Raw genomic sequence first — 15,281 nt, 5'->3', positions numbered from 1 at the left:
GCACGGAATCTGTACAGCCTTCAGTAAAAAAAATACCAGTAATATCTACAAATACAGTGGATCAATTGCAGGAGACTACAGCGGTAGCAAAACCCCATAAGTCTGAGATATTGTCACTCTTCTATTCCAAAGTCAGAGTATATGTACTAAATGCAGAGTTTCAGACTACAACAGGTTTGAGATGGTTGTTAAGTGTGTATACATTGTTGGAAGATATGACAGAAGCTACTATAGGTAAAGTCTGGATCATGACTGCCCAGTGGGATTTCGCAACATTGGCAATTCACAGGGATTTTGCCATACAAGTCTTCCATGGTGGCTTGTCTTTTGCAATTCACTTCAAAGAAGTGCCGGGGTTTTCAGAATTCCTTCGGTATCTGCACCCTGAGTCACAAAAAGGAGATGACCATCGGGATCTTCTGGGAACAGGCTTTTGACTGCCTCTTTTCTGATTCTGATGAGGGCAAGGACAGCAGAGGTACTTGCACTGACCAAGAGAGATTGGAGAACCTCCCAGGGACTCTTTGAAATGAGCATGACTGGCCAGAGCTACAGCATCTGCAATGCGGTTCATGCTGTAGCACATGCACTGCAAAAGATGTCCTTATTCAGGCCCAAGCATAGAACAATGGGGGACAAATATAGCTCCAGATCTGCTCCAAATCTCCAATATTCTCAGGTAATGTTTCACTTCCAAATCAGTTTCCTTGCCCACGGTGACATTGGAAGAATAGAGAATTAAAACCATTCTGTTGGATTCTTATAACCAACTTTGGAGGATCTTGAACCTGAAATGGGTATAACCTGATATAACCGGAAATGTGGCTACTCAATTCACCGCCTACCAAAAGGTCAACAGTGAGGGAAGAGCATTCATTTAGGGTGCCGAGCCTCACATGAACAGACAGGATCCGGTGGAGCAGAGCTCCAACTGCCCTGCCTCCCTCCCTCCCTGCTCCCTCCCCTGGCATGCCTCCTGCCCACCCTCTCCCCGCCTCCTGCATCCCCATCACACCTCCACCCTGCCCCCTCCCTGCCCTCCATCCATCTCCCCGGAATGCCTCCTCCCCGTCTATCCCCACACCCCTGCTTACCTTACCATGGTTTGGTGGTCTGTTCAACAGCCGAGCGGTGGAGGCAGGGCACCCGCATGGCACTAGCCCAGCACCAACCAATGCTGGGCTAACATGGGTGCTCGCCCGTCTATTCAATTACTCACAGATTTTATCCAAGCAAAACTTCCATCATTTGTAATGTCCTCCCGTATCTCTTTCAATCCAGCTTCACTCTTTCCTGAGAAGCATCTCATTCAACAACAGTGCTGGGGACCCAGTGTCTTTTGATGAAGAAGGCAAATTAGCAGGTGGATCATTTGATCTGATTAACTGGGTGACTTTCCCAAACCAGTCCTTCTTAAAAGTGAAAACAGGAAGGATGAATCCTTAGGCTTTTCCTGATAAAGAGTTTGTCATTAATGAAGAGGCCATCATATGGCACAGTGCATTTAATCGGGTGGGATCTGATGGTAGCTTGTAAAATGGGAAGCTAAATGGGAAAAGTTCTAGTATTAAATGTCTGTCACCTTGGTTTTAGCTGAGGACAGAACTTTGCCAGTGGAGCAGTGAAGCAATGTGTGTTCTCTTTTCATGCGCAGGTGATGCCCCTTGCTCTGTGCAATGACCACTGCTATCCAGGTTACAGCAGAAAAAAGAAGGAAGGGAAACTATTTTGTTGCTATGATTGTGATCCGTGTCCAGAAGGGAAGTTTTCATACCAGTAGGGTAGGAGGCATGATGGGAGTTGCAATAAATAACACCTTGTATAATATCTTCCACTGTTTTCCCCCTTTCTCCAGTTCCCTGCTTCAAAGGAGAGAAACTAAGGAGCACACCATAGTGAGAGTTCAACAAGGGGGGAAAACTGAAAACTAGAAGTGAATGAGTATGGGTTATTCTACCATTGATGGGACTTTCCAGGTCAGAAGGCGAAAGGTTCCATGCCCATGAGCCGCCATTAATTTCAAGCTGCCATTGCTCTAGCTTTCTCTGGGGTAATCCCACGACAGATTCCACAGCCCTTGAATCCGATCCATTACAACAGACAGCATCACATGCATGTCTTCCGTGCAGCATAATCGGAAGCCACCACAGGTCACAGCAGTGGTGCCTAGGAAAGGAGATTCGTAAATCCCAATTTTGTCCTCTCCTGTTCCTTTCATGTGTTACAAGGTCTACCTGAACTCAAGTGGATATACTTTGGAGTATTCAGGAATATGATTGTGCTGTAAGGGTCTGCTATGCTTCCGTCTTCCATCTCATTGATACTATTTGATGAACCTCTAAATCTCTGATACATTAAAACTGAATTTCTTCTATTTTCAGACATGGATGACTGTCTCAAATGTCCAAAAGATCAGTTTCCAAATAGGAATCAAGATCAATGTCTCTGCAAGGACCTCCATTTTCTCTCTTTTTTCAGAGCCATTAGGAATTGCATTAAGTGTCCTAACTTTGTCTTTTTCTCTGCTCACAGCTTTGGTGCTCAGGATTTTCATCAAGAACCAGGACACTCCCATCGTCAAAGCCAACAATCAAGGCCTCACCTATTCTCTGCTTGTCTCCTTATTGCTCTGCTTCCTCTGCTGCTTTCTATTCATTGGTCAGCCACAGAAAATGATCTGTTATTTACAACAAATATCTTTTGGTCTCATCTTCTCAGTGGCTGTTTCTTGTGTGTTGTCCAAAACCATCACTGTGGTTCTGGCTTTCTTGGCCACTAAACCAGGGTCCAGGATAAGGAAATGGGTGGGGAAAAGGCTTGCAAGCTCCATGATCCTTGGTTGCTCCCTGATTCAAGCCAGTATCTGTGCTGTGTGGCTCTGCACTGCTCCTCCATTCCCTCATTTGGACATGGACTCTCTGGCTGAAGAAATTGTAGTGGAGTGCAATGAAGGCTCCATCACCATGTTTTACTGTGTTCTGGGGTACCTGGGATTCCTGGCTACTGTCAGTTTCACTGTGGCTTTCCAAGCCAGGAAATTGCCAAATAGTTTCAATGAAGCCAAGTTCATCACATTCAGCATGTTGGTCTTTTCTAGTGTTTGGTTGTCCTTTATCCCACCGTACCTGAGTACAAAGGGAAAATCCATGGTGGCTGTGGAGATCTTCTCTATCCTGGCCTCTAGTGCTGGGTTGCTGGGCTGTATCTTTTCCCCCAAATGCTACATAATTATTTGGAGGCCTGAGTTGAACAGCAAGGATCGGTTAATAAGGAGAAATTAATAAAAAAAATTTCATATTTTTTCTTTTGTATTTTTGCTGATGACTCCTTCTTCTTTCCTGTTCTTGATAGCAAATAGGAAACTAGTACAGGAAATGCAAGATGGGTGTTCCAAGATAGTGGCACAAAGTCACCCAGAAAGCTTCATGGCTGAGAGGGGTTTTCATGGCTTCTGGAGCTTCATGGCTCCAGAGGTATAGGTACATATTTGCCAGAATGAACCTGAAGTGACTGGGGTTCATTTCCTACCAAAAAGGAATTCATTAGAGACATAGAATATTCCACTAACTAAAGAATTTGTTGAACCTGGTCTAAGCTATCCTAAGGAAGATTGTAAACCATAAAAGTAGCAGTAAAGTGGCAAAGTCAGATCAATTGACTTGATCTGATGACTTGATCAAGTGACTTGAGTGGCAAAGTCAGATCAATTGTGTTAACCTCTAGAACACTTTCTCCAATTGACTCATTTTCCTCTGAGCTTGGTGTGAAGTTTTCCATTCAACTTGAAGCCAACCATGTTATTCGGAACTCACAGGTGTGGGTTGGTACTGTTGGAGCAGGCCCCAAAGGCAAGTCATTATCTGCTACTTTCCAACACATAGAAACATTCAAATTTCAGGATGAAGTGGGGGAGCTTCTGCTCTCAGTTTGTCACACAATTGGCCAAGGAGTTTTGTGCTTTTTGCCATCTTACAAGCTAAAAATGACCTAGTGAAGTTTTAAATACATTTTTTTTAAGTTATGTAGAGATTGATTATTTGTAAAATGTGTACTCCTGGGGCTGGGGATAAGAATAGGCCCTCAGTTTGGCTGTACTTGTCGTAAGAGGCGACTAAACAGCCACTGGGTAGATGGGACTCGTTAGCCTGGGAAGGCAGCTCATCTGAGAGAAGGAAAACTCTGATCGCAAACCTCCACTGCCTTGTGGCTACATCCAGTTATGGAAAAGGCTTCAGGAATCAACCTTGAGGCAAAATCCGGAGCCGGAGTCCCTGAGGCAGTTCATGGCTGAACACAGTCACATTCTGGCAACTCCTGCGACGCTGCTGGAACCAACCGTATTGGCCTCTGCCTTTCCAATAGAACATTTCAGCGACGTGGAGAGGGGGGATTTGCTGCATGGGAAACAGTCTATCCTCCATATCTATTTTACCCAGGCTTCGCGCACTGGAGAGGACACTCTGTTCCAGAACCATCATTCAGAGCGCGATACCATAGTCTTCCGAGACTGAAGGATGCCAACAACAGTTATTGAAGACCATAGGCAGTTATGTCTGTCCCACTTTTTCATTCCCATCCATTCCATTCCATTTTGATTTATTGTCATTCATTGCCCTTGCAGTCACATAGGGTGGTTGTGTGGTACAATGGTGTCCTCTACCAGGATAGTGTATTTTTTGATTATAAAAAAGTACTCTCTCATGCTAGCTCTCTGTCAACTGATGCATGATGGTGTGTATCAGTTGATCAAGAGATAGCAAATAATCAAACAGCCAGTGACATATCACTTTGAGACTGTACAGCAATAAGGATTGTTCAAGATCTGAAACAGTAAATGCTTCCAATTATCAGCAAGGGATTGCACCTTATTCTGCCTTGGGGGAGTCCTGCAGGTTTGGGAGCCTCCTATAACTCTGGTACCTTTAGCCAACTGTACCTGGATTGTGCAGAAGCCCCTTTTGTTAGTTTTAATAATGAATGTATCTTAATAAAGTCTGTGTTTCTTATTCCTTTTTCTTTGTGTCTCATTGAGGTATCTGGGAACCATTACTCTCTTTCTTTATAGGCACAAAAGCGGGAAATTAAAGAGAACCCAATAATTAGTGTATGTAATAAGGAAGAGGGATTTATAGCAATCCTGGTTCTTGGGCTGGTGGCAGCAAGGCAGTTATTAAGAGCACAATCCTAACCCCTTATGTCAGTGCTTTCCAGCACTGACACAAAGGCAATGCAGCTCTGAGGTAAGGGAACAAACATTGCCTTACTTTGAGGAGGCCTCCATGAGTGCCACCCAATTGCAGGATGCAGTACATGTCCCATTGGCACCGCTATGCCAGTGCTGAAAAGCACTGACATAAGGGGTTAGGATTGCACCGTAAGGGGTTTTGCCTGCCCAGAACCCTGACACAGGGGCACCATCACCCAGCTCTCCTGTGTGCCACCATCTTGAATCTTGCAAGATCTTGCGTGATTCCAGGTTGTGTCACCTGGGAGAGTTGGTACGGCTGCCAGGTATACCCTGCGTGTCCTTGTGAGTTTGCTGCAGCACACAGTTTGGGAACTACTGGAATAGACCCTAGAGATTTTATGCAGGAAGTCAGCAAATGGATCAATACACTGATCACAACGGTTTGTTGTTGATCAAAACAATGATGTGAACAATGTTTGTACCCTTCTGTGTTTGAAGAAAGCATGCCTAGAGCAAGGTAAAAAGGTAGGTGATCCACTTTCAGATCCCTTGTAGCATGTAGAAAATGAAGCTGTGCAGGTTGCATCCATGGCAGGCTGGAGGGAAATATGGAAGTGAGTGACTCAGGTTAAAAGGTAGTCCAAGTCCACAGCCTCCTCATGCCCCCTTGATCAAAGAGGGCCTTCCTGTCCTCCAAGTTGACAAGGGCTACCCCCACCCCTCTATAACAACCAGGTAGGGGGAAAAGAATCCCTGTCTCTCCCCCCCCCCCCGAGAATTCGACAAGAGAGGACCCTTCATTCAGGATATTAAGGTGAGAACTGTTGATAGTCCACATATGTATTGTTCAAGTTTTGGAAAAGGAACAAACTTTTCCTAAACTATTTCTCTAGGTAACAGATGGCATCATTTCCAACAACAATATTATGTTCCTTTTACCGGACCTGAATGTAGGTGTCTGTAGGGAGACATTTATCTATTCTTTGTCAAAGAGGTATTTATCTACTCTGTAACTATTAAGATAATGGCTATTTTTCACTCCTTCAAAAAACAATCCTAACTAAAAATATAGGCATTTAAATCCTCAGATCACTTCTGTGCCAGTTGTAATGTGCCGCTGAGCTGGGGTGGTGCTGTTACTCCAGAGAAGTGTAGGACTCCATTTGCTCTCTGCTGGACCTGACCATTGTAGTTAGGCGTGTGGTGAGGAAGGCTGATGTGCAGCCGAGATATGAATAGGCATGTGCCTCTACCCAGGGGGCTGTTTTTTTCTGTCCTTTTTCTTGTTGAAGATAACTTCTGTTGTGTGCCTGGGCTCAATAGACACATGCCTCTATAGAAATATCCATGACAATGTGTATAAGCCTGGAGATGTCATCATTGGTGGGATCCTGTCCCTAACATTTCCTTCTCCGGATTTGCTCAATTATAGAGAAGATCCAGTCAAGAGTCATAAGACTCTCCAGTACGTTCCTCTTTCTTCTTGTTTAGAAATATTGCTTCTTGGTTAGCCATTTGCTTGAGGAGATCAAGCTATCCAAGAAGCTCCAGAAGTACAGCACATATTTGCCAGAATGAATCTGAAGTGACTGGGGTTCATTTCCTACCCAAAATGAATTCATTAGAGCAGTGGTTCTCACACATTTAGCACCAGGACCCACTTTTTAGAATGAGAATCCGTCAGGACCCACTAGAAGTGATGTCATGACTGGAAGTGACATCATCAAGCAGGAAAATTTTTCACAATCCTAGGCTGCAATCTTACCCACACTTACCCAGGAGTAAGTCCCACTGACTATCATTGTTTATATATATATTTCCCCAAATGCAATCACATAGCATGGTAGCATCAAGTCTAATATATTAAAAATAAAATATTAAAATGAATGGGGACCCACCTGAAATTGGCTCACAACCCACCTAGTGGGTCCCAACCTACAGTCTGAAGAAACATGCATTAAAGGAATAGAATGTTCCACTAATTAAAGAATTTGCTGAACTTGGTCTAAGCTATCCTGAGGAAGATTGTAAACCTTGAAAGCAGCAGTAATCCGTTTCACCATGAACTTGCTTGTGTGTTATGCATGTTAAACTGGTCCCATGACCAATTCATGGGAGGTTATGTCTATCCCACTTTTTCTTTTCCATCCACTCCATTCTGTTTTGATCTATTGTCATTCCTTGCTTTTGCAGTCACATAGGGTTGTTGTATTGTACAATGGTGTCTTCTATCAGGATAGTGTGATTTCAGATTAAAAAGAAGTACTCTCTCATGCTATCTCTCTGTCAACTGATGCATGATGGTGTGTATTGGTTGACAGAGAGATAGTAAATAATCAAACAGCCAGTGACATATCACTTTGAGACTGTATAGCAATCAGGATTGTTCAAGATCTGAAACAGTAATTGTTTCCAATGATCAGCAAGCGATTTCCACTCATTTGGTTATAATGTGAAAAATCATCAGAACACCATTAAAGAGAACAAGGCCTTGATAATAAAGAAGGGCAAAGAAATATTTGGGTGTGGGACAGTGCTGCCATATCTATGTAGAGTTGCTACACATGGATGGAAGAAACAAAATACAAATTCAACCCAAGATTCCATGTTCCTCTCTGATTCCCCTCTCAATTGAATACAGGTACCAATATCACTCCTTAGGTTTATAGCAGACTTGTTTTTTACTGATGGTGCAAGTGAGCATCAATTGCGTATGATCTTCCATAGAATTTCCCGAGCCTCCGTTTTAATCTCATTTCAGAATAATGATTACAAATTACCAGCACCCCCTTTCCTTGATATTTGCCATCCATGAGATCAACAGCAATCCCAGGCTCTTGCCCAATATCACCTTGGGGTTCCACATCTATGACAACCTGTTTGACTCGAGGACCACCTATGAGAGCATCCTGGACTTACTATACACACAACAAAAGAAAAGCCCCAACTACAAATGTGAGGAGAAAGATGTGTTGTCTATCATTGGGGCAGTCCGTCAAGAAGCCTCCATGCAAATGGCCAATATTTGCAATGTTTACAAGATCCCACAGGTATGTTAAAGTATCTTGGGTGAGAGGGAGCAGATTTCTAGTTAAGGTGTGACCATTAGGAGCACAGAAGTGTTTTTCTCATGCAACTCTATGACATCCCTCAATACATGACATTTTGTTAGAGACATTGATTTACTGTATTTTTATCCCAATTTTTCCCCCTATAACTTCCATGAGAGAATGTTTATTAGCTTTCTGAGTTTCAGAATATTCTGCTGAAAAGTGGCTCACTGTAATAGGGATGTAACAGAGTGTAACAGTGTAATGGGGTGAGGATTGCAGCCCCCCAGGAGTTGTCAGGGAGGGCAGGTGTTCATCCACAGCAAGGCCCCCTGTCTGGCCTTGCCAAACCAACTTGGATCCCTTTGGACTTGCTGCAGACAATGCTGGACTGGGTAGATCCACAATGGTGGGCTTACAAGAGTGTAAGGGAACAAAAGTTCCATTACCCCAAGGTGCTTTCTGCTGGCTCCTCCATCTTAGGATGTGATGTGTGCCTCAATGGTTCAGCAGTATTAGTGCCTCTGGTAGAACTGGGGCCTTAGACCTTTTCTATAGCTGGATTTGCTTAATAATTGTGTAATGGTTTGATTAGGATGACTCTTTGTTTTAATTTAATGTATATAGTTCCTCAAGCATGATCTGATTAAAGGTGAGATAGAAATGTCTTCATCCCTAATCAATACATAAGATACATCACCAAAAATGGAAAGATGGGCAAGAGGTATTGCTGGATCATTAGAGAAATTTCACAGTGAAAACATGTCCTTTTGTCATGCCATGTTGAATGATTATCTTCCCATTCTCTAGTTTACATATGGTACAGCTCAGAGGACGGTTAGTGATCAAATTGATTTCCCTTCTTTATACTGGGCTGCACCAAGGGAATCTATTCATCATATTGGGATTGTCCAGCTGCTCCTGCATTTTGGATGGACATGGATTGGCCTTGCAGTTTCTGATGATGACAATGGAGCAAATTTTGTTCAGAACCTGACACCTCTTCTTGCCCAGAAGAGCATTTGCATTGCATGGTTGCAAAGGTATTCAAATAATCCAATTGATGATGCAAATATCACTTTCAAATGGAAAGAGATAGAATCAATAATGTTAAGTAGTGACATCAAAGTGATTATTTTCAGTGGGAACGCAAACTTGTTCCATCTGTTATTCTTAACAATGTCTGGAGACTCAATAGGAAAAGTTTGGATCATGCCACCTCAGTGGTATGTTGCTTCTTCAGACACTGGGGAATTGTCTGGTGCAAGTATTTACCAAGGATCATTATCTTTCGTCTTCTACACAAACACCGTGTCAGCATTTGAGGACTTTCTTCTGACACTAAAGCCTGATGAGAAACTCAGGAACTTTCTCTGTTTCCTCTGGGAATTGGAATTCATACACTGCCAAAGATGTCCAGGAGAAAATAAGCTGAGGAAAGCACCTCTATCACTCTTTGAGATGAGAATGTCTGGTGAGAGCTACAGTATCTACAATGCTGTCTATGCTGTGGCACATGCCCTACATGCTTCATACTCGACCAGACAGAGAACACCGCAGCAGAGAAGCACATCCGAATCTTTTGGTGTTCATCCATGGCAGGTAAACTCAACAATAGAATTGAGTCAATTTAGGATGGTGATGATTTAGAAAGTGAGCAGTGCTTCATGACTTAACAAATCTCACATCTGCTGCCATGAATTCTAAGTGGCCTTAAGCAAACCTGTTTCTCTCTCAGCCTCTGCTCCCCAACCACATTATGGAGGTAATGTGTGATCCTTTCCAATGTCTGAATGTGGATTGCATGTTATAACACGTCATCACTCTTTGCCAGCAACTGTTACCCTGCACATGCCCAATCTTGTCTGATCTTGGAAGCTAAGCAGGGTCAGGCCTGGTTAGTACTTGGATGGGAGACCGCCTGGGAATACCGGATGCTGTAGGCTTATACCATAGTCTTTCAAGACTGAAGGTTGCCAACCAACCACTCTTTGCCCATCCCCTTCCTGAATGCTGGGCAAAGATGGGAAAAGCCTGGTTCGCTATTGGATGGGACAATTTTGAGTGTGGGGTGAGCTGCTGGTGGTGGGCTAGCATGCTTGCCTACCTGGTAGTTGGGCTCCACTGGGCAAATGCACAGATAGTGTGTGCCCTCCATCTGTGCTTTTGATTCGGGCCTGTATGTCTTCTCAAGCCTCCGCTTGCTTCTGTCAGCTATTTTGCATGATTTCCTTTTCAGTACAGATCAGTTTAGTGCTACTTTCACTTTTTAATTTTGTCCCTTGTTTTTTCCCATTGGGTCAGGAGAGGTGCTTCAACTGCTATGAGGCCTCCTGTGGCAGCAGGTCTGCAGCTGTCCCTTTGTGGGTATTGTTTTGGCTGTCCAGGCAGTGTTGGCTTGTACCTTCTGTTGAATTGGAGCACACTCTCACTGTCTTCATACCTTAACTGCAGGCCAAGGAGGGGACAGCGAAGAAACCCCCAGGGCATAGGTTACTAGGGTGTCTGGGCCAAGACAAAAACAGCATGTACACTGCAAAACCAATTTATTACAAAATAACTCTGAGTACTTCAATTTCAGCCTATTCAGGGCTGAGTTTCTGCTACAGCTTTAATCCACTTTCAATGCACTTCTATTCCCCCAGTGCAGGGGTCTCCAGACTTTTCAGTACGTGGGTCACATCTTATATTTTGCAGGCTCAGATCATCTTGACTTCTCTATTTACACTACCCTTCTGCCATAAAGACAGATGTTCCTGAACAGTAACTGATGCAAAGATATGGGGACTGATTAATTCCCAGTGGTTTCACCTCAACACTTCCATTTCTTCATTCAGAAACTTAATGGTATCTTTTCCTATCCTAGCTCCACAGTTTCCTCAAAAGCATCCATTTCAACAATGGTGCTGGGCATGAGGTCTTGTTGGAAAACAGAGAATTCTTGTCTGGCTATGATATCATCAACTGGATCACTTTCCCCAATCACACCTTCCTTAAAGTCCCTGTGGGAATGATTTCAGCAAGCCAAGAATTCACCATCAATGAGGATGCCATTGTATGGAACCACAGATTGAGGCAGGTATGCACATCTGAATTAGGATTGTTTGTTATAAATCATGATTATTCCCAGTTTTATCTCTCCAATTTGTCCACATAATTAGCAAGGCTGATAACAATCATTCTCTCTCTTCCCCACCCCCCACCCCCACTACAGAAATGAAGAAGCAAACATAGCCATATTTCCTAGGGCAGTTGGATAGGGGGAGATGGGGGGCATGTGAGTTCATATCCATAAGCAGATGTAGAAGAAGCCAACTCAGATATATTGTCCAAACTGGTCCTGTGGCAATGTGATCATATAATTCTTGACTCTGAAAAAAAAGCTCAAATTCCTTTTGTACCAGGTGTGCAAGACATGTGTAACATATGTGCATGGAGAAAATATGTGGAGTGGGCAAGGAACAAGTGCAGTGGCTAATGGCACAAGTTAATGGAATGCCATGAAATGAATGCGGAGGGAAGCAGAAGGAACATGGTGGTGCTATTCAATGCATGTGCAACAATAGATATATTTAATTATGGGGTAATTATGGGACCTTCAATGTCTATGCAGGTTGCCTGAATGCTTGAAAAGACTAGATTGAATGCAAACAGATTGACCACATTACTAATTGACCACATTACCCCACTTTGACTTTTAACCATTGATGGGTGAGTGCAGCTCAGTTAAGAAAGGCAGAATGCAAACTAGATCTGTACAAAGGGTGTGCATATGTGCATGTTCATCTTTATCAGAAAGGAGAGCAGTTACCTATTCAGTTCCTCAAGGCCTGTGAATTGCTCTCTCCAACTTCGATGAGACTTCTCATTAGCTCCTTTTCCTTTCTTGTTTTGTTATGTCTCCTTGCCTAAACAACCATGACCAGTTTCTTCTCTTGCTGTTATTTTGCAGTATATATAGAATTGTTTACAGTAATTCAGAGTTTTTTTTAATTTCCACAGCTCTGCTAACCACATCCAAAATGTTTAATGACTAGGTGCCTCCCCATTCCACATGTGTTGAAAGTTGCCGTCTTGGACACAGTAGGAGAGTTTTAGAAGGGAGACCCATTTGTTGCTATAATTGCACTCCATGCTCCGAGAACATGATTTCTAATCAGACAGGTAAGTGCAACTATAGAATCCCTGGACTGTGACATCTTGAAAGACTCCTTAATATGATTAAGCATCAACTTATATGAATGAACACAGCTCTAGATCCCTTCTATCCATTTCAGATGCAGATCATTGTGTTTCATGCCCAGAAGATCAGTATCCAAACAAGAACCATGATCGGTGTGTTCCAAAGGTTATATCCTTCCTTTCCTACCAAGAACCCCTAGGCACTGTGATGGTTGCTCTTGCCATTTCCTGTGCTGTGATCACTGGCCTGGTGATTCGAACCTTTCTCAAAAACTGGAATACTCCCATTGTCAAAGCCAACAACCAACACCTCAGCTGTGTCCTTCTAGGCTCCATCCTGCTTTGCTATCTTTCTTCCCTGCTATTCTTTGGGAAACCTGGAAAGATGACCTGCCTTCTGAGACAACCAGTTTTTGGCATCATTTTCTCAGTGGCTGTTTCTTGTATCTTGGCAAAAAACAATCATGGTGGTCCTTGTCTTCATGGCCTCAAAGCCAGGAAGCAGGATGATGACATTTCTAGGCCAAAAAGTGGCCAACTCTATTGTTCTGTCCTGCTCCTTCATCCAAGTAGCTATCTGTATTGCATGGCTGTCATCCTCTCCTCCATTCCCAGATACTGACATACACTCAGAGATTGGGCAAATCATAGTAGAATGTAATGAAGGGTCTCCTTTCATGTTCTACTGTGTCTTGGGCTACATGGGCTTTCTGGCCACCATCAGTTTCATTGTTGCTTTCCTAGCCAGGAAACTACCAGGCACTTTCAATGAAGCCAAGTTCATCACCTTCAGCATGTTGGTCTTTTGCAGTGTTTGGATCTCTTTTCTTCCAGCTTATCTGAGCAGTAAGAGGAAAATGGTGGTGATAGTTGAAATTTTTGCCATTTTGGCTTCTAACACCGGACTATTGGCTTGCATCTTTTTCCCCAAATGTTATATTATAGTTCTCAGAGCTGATCTGAACACCAAGAAGCTGGTCATAGAGAAAAGAAAACATGAATTCTAAATCTGAAAAGCTAGTTTGTGTGTGTGTGTGTGTGTGTGTGTGTGTGTGTGTGTGTGTGTGTGTGTGTGTGTGTGTGTGTGTGTGTTTTGTGGTGCTCTCTATGTATCTGGAGGAAAAATTTGTATTCCTCAGAAAGCAATAAAAAAGATCTTTGTGAATAAACAATTGCAAAGTACTTCTTCAAAATCCATTCTTTTGGGGGTATAGAAATACCTTTATGTATGCTAGATGGAAGCTTCATAGAGTTTTTTGAGAGAGGAAGGAGGGACTGGGGTGACAGAATGAGGGTGGGTGAGGGATTGGTGGATCAGGTCTTGGAACAGGGTAGATTCATTGGCAGCTGTAGCCACAAAATCCTAACCTCTTTGCCAAACCCAATTGTGTGGTATGAGTCCACACAGGCCAACTGTAGCTATTTAACTAGTGCATGTCTGAGGAGATCCCCCTGCTCCATGTAGGCTTACCCCCAGAATTGCCCCCCAACCACAGAAATCAGTAGTAGCCATTTTGGTACCACTGCAGGGAGGACGGCTCTTTTCTTTATTTGGAGGTGTGGCTCATCAAAACATTAAAAATTTAAAAGCAACAAAAACATTAAAGTCCTGGAGGGCTTAATGAGCCTCAGAATGCCATATAAGGCAAAAAACAAAGTCATTTCCAGTTTCCAAGGAAACTGGAAGTTGCTTTTTTGACCATTCTGAGCTTTGTAGAAGTCATGCACGGATGTGCACGGCTTCTGCAGGGCTCAGAAAAGGCTCCGGAGGTTTGGGGGGAAACGGATCAGTGACGAACTGTCATTTATGTGGTCCATCACTGAATGGAATGTCACTAAGCGACATTCATCTGTAATTTTACAATGAATTCTGTTAAAATGTTTCATGTGCCTCTTTAGTCTAAGTTACCTTTTCATGAGGATTAACAATGAATCTGAACTGAAACTCCAGGAAAAACTTTATCTGTTGGAATAGGTTTTCTGAAGATCACCCCCATTTTCAGCTCTTACTAGTGTCAGTGAGAGTCCAAATTAAAGCTTTTCAGTTTTGGCAACATGACAGAGAGCAAAGTGAAGAAATGCTCCTTTTCCATTCTCTGATTGCTTGCACTTCTCAAGTCTCAGAAACTATGAGTTCAAAGGGCCAAAGATCAGAGGAACTGAGATGCAGTGCTGAGGACCAGTGCCTAGATGCCTAGAGAGGCATTTGGCTTCCTCTCCGCATTTGTGGTCACTCTCATGCAGTGATGTGCTCAGAACAGTGGGTGGTGAAGTGGAATAGGTGATGAAGTGGTTATGAATAAACTCGTTTTACTCTGAACTTCTGTGGTTCTTCATTCTGACTCCAAACAATGAGTTGCTCAAGTGATATCTATGGACCCAAGGGAATAGACGCAAGAGTTTTTTGCACACTTTGCAAATGGAACTCAGATTAGCAAGAGCATCAGGGACCACACAAGAAGGCATTGTTTTCTTGTAGAAGGAGCATAATTGTCTTCTGCTTTCTGCAGTAAACAAAAAATACACAATACACAGGTCACAACAGTAAGTTGCTGATCACAATGATGACTTGACTGCATTCCTTTTCTGAAAATGAAATAGGATTCAGATCTTGGACACCACAGGTATGTTTAATACACTTTTGCATGAATTATTTCATCTCAGGATTAGTTCAGATATAGCATGTGTGATGTGAATCACTAGTGAGAGTCACCAGTGTCCAGTGGTTTCAATAGTAAATTGACCAACGACTTTGATGGAAACAGTGGTACTCAAATTGCATTACTTTGACTGAACTTGATCCAAGGTGTTTTGTGGACTGTTAACACCAATATGTTAGTAAAAAAGGCACACAAGCAGTT

At 43.0% G+C, this 15,281-nt stretch overlaps 2 pseudogenes; both read left to right on the top strand.

Moving 5' to 3' along the window:
• The first annotated feature begins 402 nt into the window (after positions 1-402).
• Positions 403-13,427, top strand: LOC136652864 (vomeronasal type-2 receptor 26-like; annotated as a pseudogene).
• Positions 10,068-10,184, top strand: LOC136655082 (5S ribosomal RNA; annotated as a pseudogene).
• Positions 13,428-15,281: the final 1,854 nt, after the last annotated feature.

The sequence above is a fragment of the Tiliqua scincoides genome, chromosome 5, assembly GCF_035046505.1.
Source record: "Tiliqua scincoides isolate rTilSci1 chromosome 5, rTilSci1.hap2, whole genome shotgun sequence".
Taxonomy (NCBI): domain Eukaryota; kingdom Metazoa; phylum Chordata; class Lepidosauria; order Squamata; family Scincidae; genus Tiliqua; species Tiliqua scincoides.
The sequence above is the reverse complement of the archived record's forward strand: the minus strand, read 5'-3'. Positions and strand labels throughout refer to the sequence as shown.